Raw genomic sequence first — 16,234 nt, forward strand, 5'->3', positions numbered from 1 at the left:
TCTGCTTTCTTCATTCTCTTCAGAAAAGCATTCTTCCGGGACTAACCAAAAACGGCACATCTCCTCCTTCCACATGAACGTTGTTAGAAACGGAATTGGCCAGAGTCTCTGCACTACAGGAAATATCATCTGCATTTTGACTGTTGTCATGTGACATCTAGGGCCGGCTAATGAAAACAAAGGCCTCTGTAGCCTAGTGGGGTTGACCTCGGGAGGTGCTGGTGAGTTCTTTATCGAAATGCTTTGGGGAACAGCCTAGGTCGTAAGGTAACATAACCTGCGGCACGTCTGCTTACTTATAGCCCCCCTGAAGACGCTTTTATTTTGACCTCTTATTTAGATGAATCATGCAGTTCAACACGAAAATTTAATCTACGACAGTTAAGTACTAGCAATCACTTGTGCTGATAAACGTCCCATTTATCGTAGGAGATTAATTATTCTGATCTGATTGGTCATTTCAGTTCTTGTCTTATATCAAGTACGAGACGGTTTTAAGAAGAACAGGCGGATAACACAGAAAACAAGGAAGCACCTAACTGTGGAGTCCGTGTGCTGTCCAGGAGCCATGCAGAATAATTGGTTAACCGAAGTAAAGGAGAAGAAATCTAGACTGAGAGATTCATCTGAGATAAGGATGTGTTTTGGAGACTCTGCGGGTAAGTCACCAGAAAATCTCATTTGCAAAACAGAGGAATGGTATAGTGAGTTGTGCAGACAAGTTCTAATGTAAGAAATAATTAATCAGCTGCACGAAATCCAAAATGTGAATTCATGAAGTGTCTACAGGGTTGGGGTAAGGAGTAAAAAAGTTATACTTCAGTGCCTGCAAGCAGTGCTGTAAGAATTAAAACAGGGAACGTTACCTGGTACTTAGACTGGTGCATATCATTAAGCTCAGGGACATAGTGTATAAGGGTTGTACAGCCCATACAACCACAGGTACAAATGAGAAAACCAGACTCCTAATTTGTGTCGCTTACCAGAGACATTTAGTAGAAGTATCGCCAGTTTACCTGAAGGTTGGGTTGAATAAAATAGAAGCTTTTTGTCATGATTATCTACATTTAATAAGTAAATATAAATGGACACGATGTCTTTAGTAGAAACTATTGCTATTGACCACTGCAGAAAGGGTGAAAGGTAATTTCGAGCAGCTGTTATATTTACCAGTCTGAAATGACTTTTGCCGTGGATAAAATAGTAATGTAATCGCGCAAATCTTACATCAAGTCGTCTGAGGAATCTTACGGAAAAACATGTTTCGTTTTGCCATTTGTGACATGACTTGATGGAGATGTCATGTGTCCACTGAACTACTTTTCATCTTATTGTAATCGTGTGCTTGATGGAAGTGTGAATTTCTTCTTTTCTGTACACATAGTACACTTTCAGTGTCTAGAGGAAACTTCCATATATCCTTTTTGCGGTTTAATCTATTCCCAGGAACATTTGCACACTGGTGTGCAAAACTTATGGATGAAAGTAACTTTCGTATTATGTGTCACTGACAAGTAACATATCTCGATCAAACTTGAACCATATTTAGAGAGAGCGTCTAATACGGAATGATAGGAGGAGAAATGACCTATTTAAAGGCAATAATTACCCTGAAATCACCGAGATTCATGAGAACATGTTGAAAAGTAATGCCTCCGAATTCTTTGTATGAAAATTCTTAAAGATTTTAAATGAAACGACCCTTATTAACATTATTCATCTTTATTCTTCATGTCTACGAATTTATTTCTCAACACTATCACGTTGATAAGGACACATTTCTCCCAACAGGAGTCCAGTTTGTTGACACCGTCAGTGCAGTATGTTTGACTTCGTTGACAGAGCGACAACTTCACCTCCGCTTGCGCCGTTCATCATTACACCATTAGAGTGAAGTTCTCGAAGGGATTATTTAAGTTCTGGAAACAGATGAAAATCGAATGTGGCTAAATCGGGACTGTATGGCGGATGATCGATGAAAGTGAACACAAGGTGTCGGAGTGTTGCAGAGGTCGCAGAGCTCGTGTGTGGCCTGGCATTTCCGTGCGGAAGGAGAGGATGCTGTATGTGTAGACGAGCTCTTCCAATTGGAAACACTATTGCAGCACGTAGTACATCACGCAACGTCAGAGTTGCGTTACACACTGTCATGATACATGCTACAAATGGGAGTCCTCTGTCGGGAGAAGACTGCAAATATGTAGACATAAAGAATAATGATGTGGAATGTTAATTAAGTTTACTTTATTTAAGAAGCTTTCATAGTCTTCACATAAAATATTCGGAGGCATTCATTTTTTTTCACGCGCTCACACATGAATAAATCTTAGGTTGGGGTGTTCGATGCTCTTGTAGCTCCTCAGTTGCTACTCTGCATGATGGACTAGTTACCACGTCGTAGAGAGAAATAACTCGATCCCATTACTAGGAATACACTACGTGATCAAAAGTATCCGGACACCCCCAAAACCATACGTTTTTCATATTAGGTGCATTGTGATGCCATCTAGTGCCAGATACTCCAAATCTGAGACTTCAGTAATCATTGGATATCGTTAGAGTGCAGAATAGGGCGCTCCGCTGAACTCACTGACTTCGAATGTGGTCAGGTGATTGTGCATCACTTTTGTCATACGTCTGTATGCGAGGTTTCCATATACCTTGTAACGCCAGAAATGCATATCATCCTATTTCCATCTATTGTACTATATTGTACTATAAATGTTTCCTTATTTTATTACCTGAAGAAATGACATTTCTGTGTCTTTATATATTGTAGTCGTTTAACAATTTGTGGGTATGATAGTTTCTGACACGGTGTCGCGGACGGCAGGCATTAGCTGGCACACATGAAGAGCCCATTTCGCCTGGTGACTGTGTCGAGAAGAAGGCACGCCAACATCCAGCTTCCGCAACAGCGACGGCCGACAATAAGTGATTGTGGCCTCCTCCTCGTTTGACGACTTTCAATCAACCAACAAGGAAGACTGAAAGCACGCAAAGTTTTAGAACTGTATGGAAGACCTCAGCTCTTCAAATTGCTCCATTACAGCATACAGCAACTTAGCATGAAACTTTGTTGCTCATTGTCCCAATTTGCATTACCAAGCAGGGTCCCTTCCTTTTCCGAAATGTACCCGAGTGTCGTTGAAATTCAAACGCCAGCATTAAAGTAATATCATTCCATGTTACTGCTTTAATTTCAAAGTTCAGTTAAAGTATTCATAGCTGGCTACAATATTTAGATCACATAAGCACAAATTAAGAGTGCGAGTTTTGTTACCATATTTTGTCTTACCTGTGACTGCAGCTCAGCGTGGTATGTACTAAATCTTACTATTGTTAATTTTCAAAATCATTAAATGCAAAGTTAAGTCTCTTATTTCTAAATTGCGTAGATTCAAGTAGCTTTTGAGATGATTGTTGAGGTAGCCCAAGACTAACCTTGTTTTATTTTATTTCGTAGTGCTTCAGAAGCAAATTTCACTATTAATTTCAGTCACTAAATTAACTTTCAATTTTCTGGTTTTTTCTGACAATAATACAGTTTTCACACAACGCATGTCAACCTTTAAATGCCACGCTTTTAGTGCTAATAATATGTGCATTAAACTTCCTTTTTCAGTTATTATAGTAGTTGTCCTTAGGAAATGCGACCGTAATTTTCCCCAAATCTCAAATATCTAATTAACGTCAGTTAATTGTTAACGACCGCTCATTTACTTTCTTCATTACCTTTACCCATTTTCAAACTTACTTTCCAAGAATTTCATTTGCATTTTTCCTTTCATTTAGATGTAACCCTTTCCTCCCTCTTTACCGACAGATTAACTTCGGTGACGACTGCTTTTCCCAAATTTCCATTAGGTGCACGTGGTTTAATTTTTCACTGTCATTAAGGTCAATGAGTGAGGGGGAGGTTACAACCTAAAGATCCCTAGGTCCACTATTTTCGATGTGATAGTGAAGCGGAAACGTAACAGCACAAAAGGGTACAGGCCGTCCTCGTCTGTTCAGTGACAGAGACTACCGACAGTTGAAAAGAGTCGTAATGTGTAATACGCAGACATCTATCCAGTCCATTACCCAGGAATTCCAAACTGCATCAGGATCCACTGCAAGTACTATGACAGCCGGCAGGTGAGAAAACTTTGATTTCATGGTCGAACGGCTGCCCATAAACCACACATCACGCTGGTAAACATCAAACGAGGCCTCCCTTGGTGTAAGGAGCGTAAACATTGAACGATTGAACAGTGGAAAGACGTTGTATGGAGTGACGAATCCCGGTACATAATGTGGCTATCAGATGGCAGGGCGTGGGTATGGCAAATGCCCGGTGAACGTCACCTGCCCGCGTGTTCAATGGCAACAGTAAAATTCGGAGTCGGTGGTGGTGTTACGGTGTGGTCATGTTTTTCATGGAGGGGACTTGTACTACTTGTTGTTTTGCGTGTCACTGTCACAGCACAGGCCTACACTGGTGTTTTAAGCACCTTCGTGTTTGCCACTGTTGTAGAGCAATTCGGGGATGGCGACTGCATCTTTCTACACGATCGAGCACCTGTTCATAATGCACGGCCTGTGACGGAGTGGTTGCACAGCAATAACATCCCTGTAATGGAGTGGCCTTCACGGAGTGCCGACCTGAATCCTATACAACAACTTTGAAATGTTTTGGGACGCCGACTTCGTGCCAGGCCTCACCGACCGACATCGATAGCACTCCTCAGTGAAGCACTCCGTGAAGAATGTGCTGCCATTCCCCAAGAAACCATCCAGCACTTGATTGAACGTATTCCAGCGAGTGTGGAAGCTGTCATCAAGGCTAAGGGTGGGACAATACCATATAGGATTCCGGCATTACCGATGGAGGGCGCCACGAACTTGTAACTTATTTTCAGCCAGGTGTCCGGATACTTTTGACCATATAGTGTATGATGGTTCCCTATATTGCAAATGGCGGGTCAAGGTTATTAATAGGGTGTGCGGTCACCACGGACAGCAGTGCATGCTTTACAAAATGTTCCCATGTTGACCACAAGACGTAAGGAGGTGTTGTGTCAGGACGTTCGATTCCTTCACAAGCATGGTTGATAACAACTGGATGGTCATTGGTGCTTGACGGCGTTCTGAAATACGCCTCCCTGACGCATCTCTGTCGTGCTGGGCGGGATTTAAGTTGGAGGAACTGGCGGACTAGAATTCTCGTCCTATTTTCTATTGCTTGAAGTGCTCCACGACCTTCGCTGTTGTATGGCGGCGCTCATTTTTATCACAAAATCATGGGCGAATACATCATTGAAGAGATGCATACGTGGAAGAAGTGCAGCGTCACAATAAAGTTGACCGGAGGGTTTACCGCGTTCAAAGTTTTGGAGGTCAGTACGCCCACGCAGCATTACGCTTCCCAACCCCATATCATCTGGACCGCCACAATGATCATGGTCGAGAGTGTTCCTGGTTTCATTACGTGTTGCCACCTCTCACTGTGTGAGGGTACATCCGTAACAAGTACTCAGACTGAATCTGCTTTCGTCCAAGTAGGGAGATGTCCTGTCACTATGCTCTTAGCACCATGGCGACGGTGCCGACGACGTGCGGGCGTCAGGTAGTCGGCCAATGTGAACGTTTCCATGCCGTCGCCTTGCCTCTGTGAAGCATCAAACTGCTTGCCATGCAGTACTGTTAAATGTCATTGCAACTGCACTCGCTGTTTTACGTCGGTCCCTTTTTGCCTGATGCACAATATAGCGGTCATCTGCTACTGCCGTGAGCGACCACCTCCTCTTCTTCGGGCAGCAGTGCCTGTGATTCGGTACCATAACGGAACGCCTGAGCCACACTAGTCACACAAAGTCCTTCTTCTAGTTTTCGGTGAGTCTTCCCCTTGTGATGCCATCCAAATGTTGTACCTTAGAGGGGGACCGCGCATCGATTTCGTCCTAATTTATGGGTCGTGTAGGGCTTGGCCAGAAATGAGTTGAAATGGGAACTCCAGATGGTACTAGCGTTTAGAAAAAATAGCGTTATTGGCGCAGGTAGTCCGAGGCATGAGCTACTTACGGTAGAATACGTTCCAGGCAAAGGTTAGTGGAAAGAACATCAATAATAATGCTAAGGTGCCGGGGTAGATTCCCTATGAGAAAATATTTATCTTTGTTTTGTATGTTCAAATTTTACGTTATTTAAACTGCATGTAAACCGAAATAATGCTCAATACACTATCATTACGAATATTTTCGTGAAAGGTATCGAAAGGGAAGGTCAGTGAAAATGCTTGGTTTTCCAATAAACTTCAGGTAGGGACAGCAAGGCGTTTACGAAAACATTGTATATAAATTTAGACGCTTTTATTGTTTTACAGCTGGTGATTCACACGTGCCTGAATGATATAGGTAATAGAAACAAGTAAAGATCCCACACGTTATGTGCTCCGATTTTTTACAATTAAAAGTTAGCGTTAAGTTTTATGCATAAAGAGAAACTTGGCTTAATAAAAGTTCCTCTCGTATCGCAGAGTATGTGATAGAGCTGACGTAACGCATCGTTTCACAAAATGGTGGCAATGAAATGTATTTAGATTCGGTCTTCAAGGGATGTCATTTTCTTTCTGTCGATTGGATAAGATCAGCTCTGTAGCTTTTGATCAAGTCCTTACCTGGTGACAGAAACAGACATCGCAAGGTTGCACTAGCGATTGCATTTCAGGGAAATCACTTTTAATATTGAATGACGGCTATCCTGCTCGATCATTAAAAATCTCGTCGTGTAATTGCGGGCTTATTTGTCCTTCCCACCAGTCACTTAACAGAATAAATTTGTTATCCTGCAGGTAAGATTTCAGCATGCAGGTCAACAGCTTTTACAATGACATTATTGTAAAATTAATAAATTTTGATGAGGTAATGACGTCACTTCTATTATTTGCTTCTTACTCACCCACCATATTTTGTTTACTTTACCTTTATGAAAATATTAATTAATATAATTATCATAATTTCGGGTGGCTGCAATGTAAGCAACGTAAAAATTAAAAATAGAAAAATGTGAAAGAAACTTCCTGCATACAGACGTGATCTTAGGACCCCCGAATGATCCTCATGTACTCTGTTCGCTGCGTCAACGGCTGCCTGAAAGTGTAGTCAACATAGAAGAGTCATTTATTGCTCACACGCTTGACCACCTGGAGCTCACACTTCTCCAGTCTCACTTCTGGCCAAGTCCTACGTATGCCATAAATCTGGACGAAATAAGTGATGAGAAGTAGGCGCGGTCCCCTTGTTAGTTACGTAATGATAATCAACACCGCAGCGCACCGGAACTGCTCGTTGATTTCCACACACTTTCTCTTTTCCTTTTCCTTCGACTGGCTTGTGTTGCGAGGCCAGCTCCATTTGGCACGCTATGTTTCTGTGCACGATGGGAGCCCTCTGGCAACATCCACAAGATGTAACATGTTCCTCTCACGATCTGAACCGAAACTGACTTTCCTATGTCAGATGACTAGATACCAACACAGAAAATGAATCACGTTAGTGACTAGAAAATGACCTGTAGTGAGGTACGGACTTCTCATAACGTTTAGAATGCCTACAGACATTAGATAAAGTTAAAAACAATTATTACCATAATACTTACTCATTTCGCCGTCACATAGAGCTGTAGGTTTCCATAAGCTGCTACCTTGTGTTGTTTTACAGTTCTTCTACAGCTTACTGTGTCCAGTTGTCAGAAGACGTGCACGTTCCTCTTAATGGCCATTGAAATACATAAAAATGCTTTCAGAAGCGTACGAAGTAGAGAGATTGAGAGGTACCATGCAATGCTTTAAATTTATTGTTTAACTGGAAATAAAGATTAACACTGTATTAGTTTGTTTTAATATTCAGGGATCCGTATTTTGATTGTTGTGAACGACCTTTGACTGCCTGGTGCCCGCTAATCATTAAAACGGTTAATAGGATCGGTGGGACGCTCCGTAATTTGTTGACCAACTCTCATCCCGCAGAAGTACCATCACATAATTTGTCACACAGCTTACAGCTAGCAAAGCAAACCGCATAATTAATTGCACACTGCTATATCATTCTTGTTTGCCAATTTTATGAAGGCTTCTCGCAATCATTTGGATTTTCATGTGGTATGTGGAAGAGTTCCATTCACTTATGGAACACTATTTCCTCAGCAGTTGTGCTAATCGAGGCAACCACTCTAGACATCGTATTGTTATGTATATACGAATGTTTGCGGCCAACGTAATTGAATCATAATTTTGACAGACACTACATTCACTTTCACTTTCCATTTGCCAAAAGCATTTAAAACTGTACCACGTACTAGCGTTCAAGGTACTTAGGTCCCCGCGTGGAATCATTTTAAAAATCCACGATTTGGTTCATGGGGCACATTAGGTACCATTCATCACGCAGAAGTGCGGCTAACAAATCGTGAAAGAGACTATGAAGGTAGTTGTTACTAACCAGTACTAAAATATCTGGAAGTAACAATGACATATTAAAGAAAATTGGCAGGGAAATGGTTCATAAGGCTACTAAATAAAGGAGTAAGTTGATGACAAGGCAGGTGGATACTGCAGTACGGAAGTCGCCATACTTTATGTGAGGAAACATAAGGACGTTCCTCACAATGACCTGGGGGGGACAGTGATGTGATCTGTTAATTGATTATTAGTTGCCATATAACTGTGACTTGACAAACTGTGGATCTGATAAAACTTTAAGTCAAGTAAACTCTTAATTTATAAATAATTAATTTTTGGGTCTTCTGTGTCTGTATGATCATTATTCACTTATCTACATCAATAACTGTTGAGTCCCAAGTTTATTAAAATGAGAAGCTAAAATCTATGAAATAACAGACACTAAACATAATTATTTAGGCATTAAAGTATACTAATAAACATGTAAGGTCAAATAATACCGTACTTGCAATCGGGCATGTTGCTGGGAGCCTTTGGAGCCATAATACGCCTGTTGGTTACGATGTGTTTGTGTTACCGTTGCGCTGAACGCACCTCCCGGTACTAGAAACTGTTAAAATAGAAACAGGCCTTATTGGAATACTGGAACATATGGGGGGTCACTGATCATTAACAAGACAGACAGCACAACAAAGTTTAGTAGAAACCAAACTTATTAAGCCTAGTAATCGGGATTAATTTTTTCAACTGTGCAGGCCAATAAATAAATGTTGGTTTGTATCACAGGTACTGACAAGAAAGGTAGGGAAAATTTCTAACTAGAAATTAATTAGGGGAAACTTCTTATTATGTAATGAACTAATGAGTTACACAGTTCATTAAATTATCTCTGCGGCTAATTACTTTCTTTCTCTCAAATATTTTCGGTTATCCCACCTCTTAACTTAGGAAGTCACCGTGCGACTTCTGACCACTTGATTCGTCAGAATTTACTTCCATCTTGCAAAGTACCTGTGGCCGTTGCAATATTGTACGGTAATTTCTTTGTAACAGTTCATCGGCGATTCTTGTTGCTCCTCCATAAACGTTTCCCCTGTCATGGGACAAAAAACTTTCAGATGCATGAGTGAATCTGTTTTCGAAATCAACAATGGAGAGTAACATTCCTTCAGAATTACGTGAAATATGGACGGATCCTTAGACAAAAGTGGTCTCCCACGGGTTTGTAGCCTGTTGCAGAAACCATTGCATGATATTCGTACACTATGTAGTGATGACGTATCTCTTGCAGATACAAGCTGCCGATAGCCCTATATGTACGAAGAAATAGATGTAAACTATATGTCTGGATACCCTCATACATACATCAGGAGTTCTGTGTTAATTTTTCGACACGTGTGTACCGTTTATGTGATCTTCGGCACAAATATGACAGCGCCACACCACTTTCCGTCACACATCATAAGCAGGCTTGTGGAGAACAGGGGTAGATCTGAGTTCATCGCCTTACGCGGTTTTCGATTTACTAGTACCCTACTGTATTCAATTATTCACCGCCGCTCATTACGGGAAATATTTCCAGGATTGGTAAATCTAATGGTATGCCAAACACTGCGCTCTATTACGCTCTGTAAGCAAATTTATTGGAGCACTTGCGGGGCTGGCCTCCGTGATTCAGTACGAGGAGGTAGTTCTGTATGGTATTACTGCACACTGGTTGCTGTATCTCACCGTCGAATTGGTGATGACTGAAGCGCTGTCATCAGCGTTTGCGTTTTTACGGTGCATTAAAGTGGAACATAATCCTACAATTGGCACTTAATTGATCTCGGTAGTTGATTCTGAAGGTGGTGGTTTTCCCACGATGGCACGTGGAAAGTTCGGCACGACCTTAGGAATACCAGCTGTTGGACACCCACGGTATGATCGTCCATACCTCACCCGACTTTCTTTCCCATGGCCAGTGTAAGATCAGAAGGCATTGGAGTTGTATGGAAACCAAACCATTCAATTTTCAGTGGTGAAAGAGGTTCTTCTCCAGTATAGCAGCTACCTTAAATTTAATTTGTCTACGTCCATGTCATAATCAAAGGTGCTGTATGGACGGCCTATGAAATATGGACCCTAGACTGTGATTAATTTTAAACACACGAAAGTCACTAATCAACAATGTCAACACACGAAGTGCAATCGCAGATGCTGCTAGATACTAATAGAGCTGCACCAGGCCGAAGTGAGTACATATACCAGCTCAAAGCAAAGCACTAGTCTCAAATGACACATATCCCTATCTCCGTGTACTAGGTGGTACCGAAAAGAACAAATACGTGGGATTCAGAGCCACGTGCACTAATTTTAAAATCTAATTTTTCTTAGCACGGCTTCTTTTTCATAAGTTTTTTGTCTTCTATTTTTTCGTCCTATTCTAAAAAGTGCTCTCGGAACTAACTTTTCAATCTATTTCTTGTGAAGTTTCTCTTATCTTTCTGTGTGTGGAGGTCAAGGGGAAATCTCACAAGAAACGGTCTCAAAAGTCGGAGAACGCTTTTAGAATAGCGTAAAGAAAACGAGACGGAAAGAAATATATGAGAAAGAAACAGTATAAAAAGGAATCTATTTGTGGCTGTAGCGCACATTTCATTATAATCTGTTCACACACACACACACACACACACACACACGCACACACGCACACGCACACGCATACACATGTGGGGCAGAGAAGTTCCTATGAACTAGAAGTTCAGTTGAAACAGTCTCGCTCTAATTCTCTCTTCTGTCGTGATGAACTGAAAACGGTCGCTTTAACATTCCGCTTCTCGGATTATCATCACGCTGATTGGCCATCAAGTACTCTTCGGTCGGTTCCAGTTGGCAGAATACATATTTCTGAGTTTGCTACATGTATCCATTATAACAAAGACGTGTCAACAACCAAAATACTCATGGATAGTTCGTCAAATAAATCGACTAACAAGAATTTCAGAAAATCGATCGACGACATAATGTGAAATTCGCTGCTCTTGAATACCTCCAAGTGTTTAACAGATTGGCACATGATGCACCGCTTCATTTTATCTGTCTCAATTAGGTTTTTTGGCTAGTGATGTGCCTTTCCTTAGTTGGTTATAATATCTTACGATCACATAGCTGCTTAATACTTCAAAGTGATCAGCTTCAGGTCAAGACTCGCAAAAATGTGTTTAAATGCTTGTAAGTAATCGCGGTAATTATGTAAACTTAATTAGTGATTTGAAGGACTGTTGAAAAACAGGTTATTCCAACAGGACTATACATATAACAAAATATTACATTGCCAAAACTATCGATCACTGCACCACGGCTCAGTTACTGGAGAAACGAGTACAGTGTCTAGTTTATATTTATAGCCCCTAGATTTCGTTAGTCTTCTGTTTGCTTGGTTACTGTCATATGTTGCAAAATGGCTTCCCCGCAGAAGAAATCATTTTCAGTTCTGTAACTCCACGATTACAGTGCAAAGATGTTTATGGCTGAGGTACCAAACTGATCCTCCGAATGGGAAGAGTCCTGAGGGCCTTCGTGTTTCCGTCGAAAATGTTGCACGTATCTAAACTGTTTTCCAATGTGCTCCTACAAAATCAACTCATCGTGCTAAACGGGAGTTACGGCTGCATACAAGTACAATTTCGCGTGGTTTGTGATGTAGCTTGTTTATAAAACCGTATAAGTTACCGCTGTTACATGGTCATCCCACGCACCTGTTTACGGCCCTTTCTTTTTTGGTAGCAACACGGTCAAACGGTCAGCAGTATGTTGCTGTTACAAAAGTGATTGTTTCCGATGCTGGACGAGGACAACGTCATTTCTCAACAAGATGGGGTCACTGAAGTTGCCAAGTGCGTCAATATCTGAACGAAACTCGACCGAGCCTTGGATTCGTCGTCAAACAGCCGACGACTTGGAATTTAGCTGGACCCCATGGTCACCAGATTTGACGACCTATGACTTCTTCCTATAGGGCTTCATTAAGCACCATTTACGCACCAACACTACCACACAACCAAGAGAAGCTAAAGAAGGGAATCAACAGGGTGAAAAGTATTTAAACCGACAAACTCTGGGAGGTTGTAGGGAACATCACAACAAATGTTTTTCCCTAATGTCATTTTTTCCTATGACGATTATTTAAACCGGTGGTTGGAGATTTCTCTGATGGCAAATTAAATAAACCAACAAAAACTTTTCCATTTTTTATGACCAAGAGACAACATATTAACACAACGCAATTTCCATTAAAGTAGTTTTCCAAAAATGCGTCCATTGACACGTAAACAAATGTTACACCGTCGGATTATGTTCTGTCTGACACGGGTAAAAACTCCAGGAGTATTCTGAATTGCTCCTGCTGCTGCTACTATCGGGGCAACCAGGTCTCCTTCTGATGCAAGAGGAGTTGCGCAGACAAGGGAGGGGACATGGGATCGAGCAAGCCATGGTACAGGACCACGTCTGTCAGTCCACGTTCCTGGGAACTGTCGGTCCAGGAATCGACGCACACGACGACTGAAATGTGCTGGCGCCCCGTCATGTTGGAGCCACATGCGTTGACTTGTAAGGAGCGGGACATCTTCCAGCAATTCTGGAAATGATCTGGAGAGAAAATTTTAATAGTGCCTGCCATTTAATGGCCTAGGTAGCAGAATGAGCCCTAGTAACTGTGGCATGTGGGTTATCCTCACTCCAGACATGAAAATTGTGCATGTTGAAGACTCCATCACTCCCGAACTTTGCTTCATCGGTAAACAACACAGAGGATGGAAATGTAGGATGCATTTCACACTGTTCCAGGTACCGCTGTGAAAACTGTGCTCTGGGTGGATAATCAACTGGTTCCAAGTTGTCGACACGCTGTAAGTGAAATGGACGTATCAATTGCTGTCGAAGGACTGTTCTTACATTCGTCTGATTCGTCCCCATGTTACGTGCAATTGCACAAGTGCTGATTGAAGGATGCCGCTCCACATGCTTCAAGGCAGCTTCCTCAAATCGCAGCGTTCTTACCATGCGACGGCGTCCCTATCCAGGTAATCTGCTAAATGACCCGGTCTCATTCAGACGTTGGTACACAGCAGCAAAGATCGTATGATGCGTCATACGACGATTAGGATATTGTTGTTAATAAACCCGCTGTGCAGCTCGTCCGTTGTGGTGCGCTAAGTAGTACGAACCAACCATATCAGTGCACTCACTCCAGGTGTATCGCTCCATTAGTAAACAGAGACAAGGCACTACTACACTGGTGGACAGCAGTTGCCTGCAACTAAAGAGCGTAATACGCCCTCTAACAACTGAAGATCATAATACGGCCTCTAACAGCTGAAGAGCGTAATGCGGCCTCCACCGGTTTAAATAATCCTCATAGGAAAAAATGACATTAGGGAAAAATATTTGTTTTGATGTCCCCTACAACCGCCAAGAGTTTGTCGTTTTCAATACTTTTTACCCTGTATATTGCCATAACATCAGTGACGATGTACATGCTTAGCCGAGCATTGGAGTAATTTTAGTATCGATGTGATATTGTTCGCATTGGTGGTGGTGGAAATATTAAACATCTTTAATCTAAATTAGAGAGATTCTTAAATACGTATCCCAAGTTTCGTAGGTGACTTACAGTGTAATAAATATATGCGTTAGAAATAAGTATATTCTTTTTGGAACCACCTGTATTTTACGCTGAAAACTCAAATGCCTGTCGAGTATTCGGAAGATATCATCCGTTGCGCCTAAAATACAGTAAATACCACCGTACAAATGGGATGAGATCCGTTGAGTGACCGTAACTTAACCAACTGACATTCAGGGCAGCGATTATGATGCGCATGTGGGAACTCCCAGTAACCTCAGGTGGTTCTGAACAGCAGTATTAAAATGACGAACTTTAATATACCCCTCCCCCCCCCCCCCACCCAATTCAAGATATCGCGTATCCGGCCTGGATCCAGCAGAGCTACAGAATCTCTGGGATACTAATTGCTACGTTTCACCTGTTGTTCTATGAGGAACGTTCAAAACAAGGGTACATAAAGAAGCTGTGTGTATAACTACAGCCTTTATTCAAAGGTAATCACTACAAACTTGAACACAACTATCCCACTGTTTCACGAGCTGAATGATTCACTCTTCCCACACTTTCAGTGCTTGTGACTGGAGCCATTCTTTCACTGCTGTCTTCAGTTCGTAGTTCGAGTCGAAGCTCTTCCCTTTAATATTTTTTTTCTGACTAAGCACATGGAAGTCACAGGGTGACATTTCTGGGCTGTAGAGTCTTCAAAATATGCGGACGCGTATTATTGTGGAGCAGAATCACTCCCTCTTTGGGTAGCCAAGTCGTTTGCTCGCAATGGACTACTTGTACACGTCGCTGTTAATGGTTTCGTGTTTGAGAAATTCGATGAGTGTAGGATCTCGGACGCCGAAAAGGACAGTTGCCATCACCTTGCCTGCTGAGGGCACAGCTTTGAATTTTTTAGGTCAAGTGTCGACACTACATTCGCGTTCCTAAATATCTTGCAACGTTATTCCAAAGCGCCATCTGCAGTTTTCAACCGGTTTGGTTGTTAACGACGTATCGTACGTTTTCATTCGAACATTCCTTGTAATACACTCCTGGAAACTGAAATAAGGACACTGTGAATTCATTGTCCCAGGAAGGGGAAACTTTATTGACACATTCCTGGGGTCAGATACATCACATAATCACACTGACAGACCCACAGGCACATAGACACAGGCAACAGAGCATGCACAATGTCGGCACTAGTACAGTGTATATCCACCTTTCGCAGCAATGCAGGCTGCTATTCTCCCATGGAGACGATCGTAGAGATGCTGGATGTAGTCCTGTGGAACGGCTTGCCATGCCATTTCCACCTGGCGCCTCAGTTGGCCCAGCGTTCGTGCTGGACGTGCAGACCGCGTGAGACGACGCTTCATCCAGTTCCAAACATGCTCAATGGGGGACAGATCCGGAGATCTTGCTGGCCAGGGTAGTTGACTTACACCTTCTAGAGCACGTTGGGTGGCACAGGATACATGCGGACGTGCATTGTCCTGTTGGAACAGCAAGTTTCCTTGCCGGTCTAGGAATGGTAGAACAATGGGTTCGATGACGGTTTGGATGTACCGTGCACTATTCAGTGTCCCCTCGACGATCACCAGAGGTGTACGGCCAGTGTAGGAGATCGCTCCCCACACCATGATGCCGGGTGTTGGCCCTGTGTGCCTTGGTCGTATGCAGTCCTGATTGTGGCGCTCACCTGCACGGCGCCAAACACGCATACGACCATCATTGGCACCAAGGCAAAAGCGACTCTCATCGCTGAAGACGACACGTCTCCATTCGTCCCTCCATTCACGCCTGTCGCGACACCACTGGAGGCGGGCTGCACGATGTTGGGGCGTGAGCGGAAGACGGCCTAACGGTGTGCGGGACCGTAGCCCAGCTTCATGGAGACGGTTGCGAATGGTCCTCGCCGATACCCCAGGAGCAACAGTGTCCCTAATTTGCTGGGAAGTGGCGGTGCGGTCCCCTACGGCACTGCGTAGTATCCTACGGTCTTGGCGTGCATCCGTGCGTCGCTGCGGTCCGGTCCCAGGCCAACGGGCACGTGCACCTTCCGCCGACCACTGGCGACAACATCCATGTACTGTGGAGACCTCACGCCCCACGTGTTAAGCAATTCGGTGGTACGTCCACCCGGCCTCCCGCATGCCCACTATACGCCCTCGCTCAAAGTGCGTCAACTG

The sequence above is a fragment of the Schistocerca gregaria genome, chromosome 2 (assembly GCF_023897955.1).
Source record: "Schistocerca gregaria isolate iqSchGreg1 chromosome 2, iqSchGreg1.2, whole genome shotgun sequence".
In the NCBI taxonomy this organism is placed as follows: Eukaryota; Metazoa; Arthropoda; class Insecta; order Orthoptera; family Acrididae; genus Schistocerca; species Schistocerca gregaria.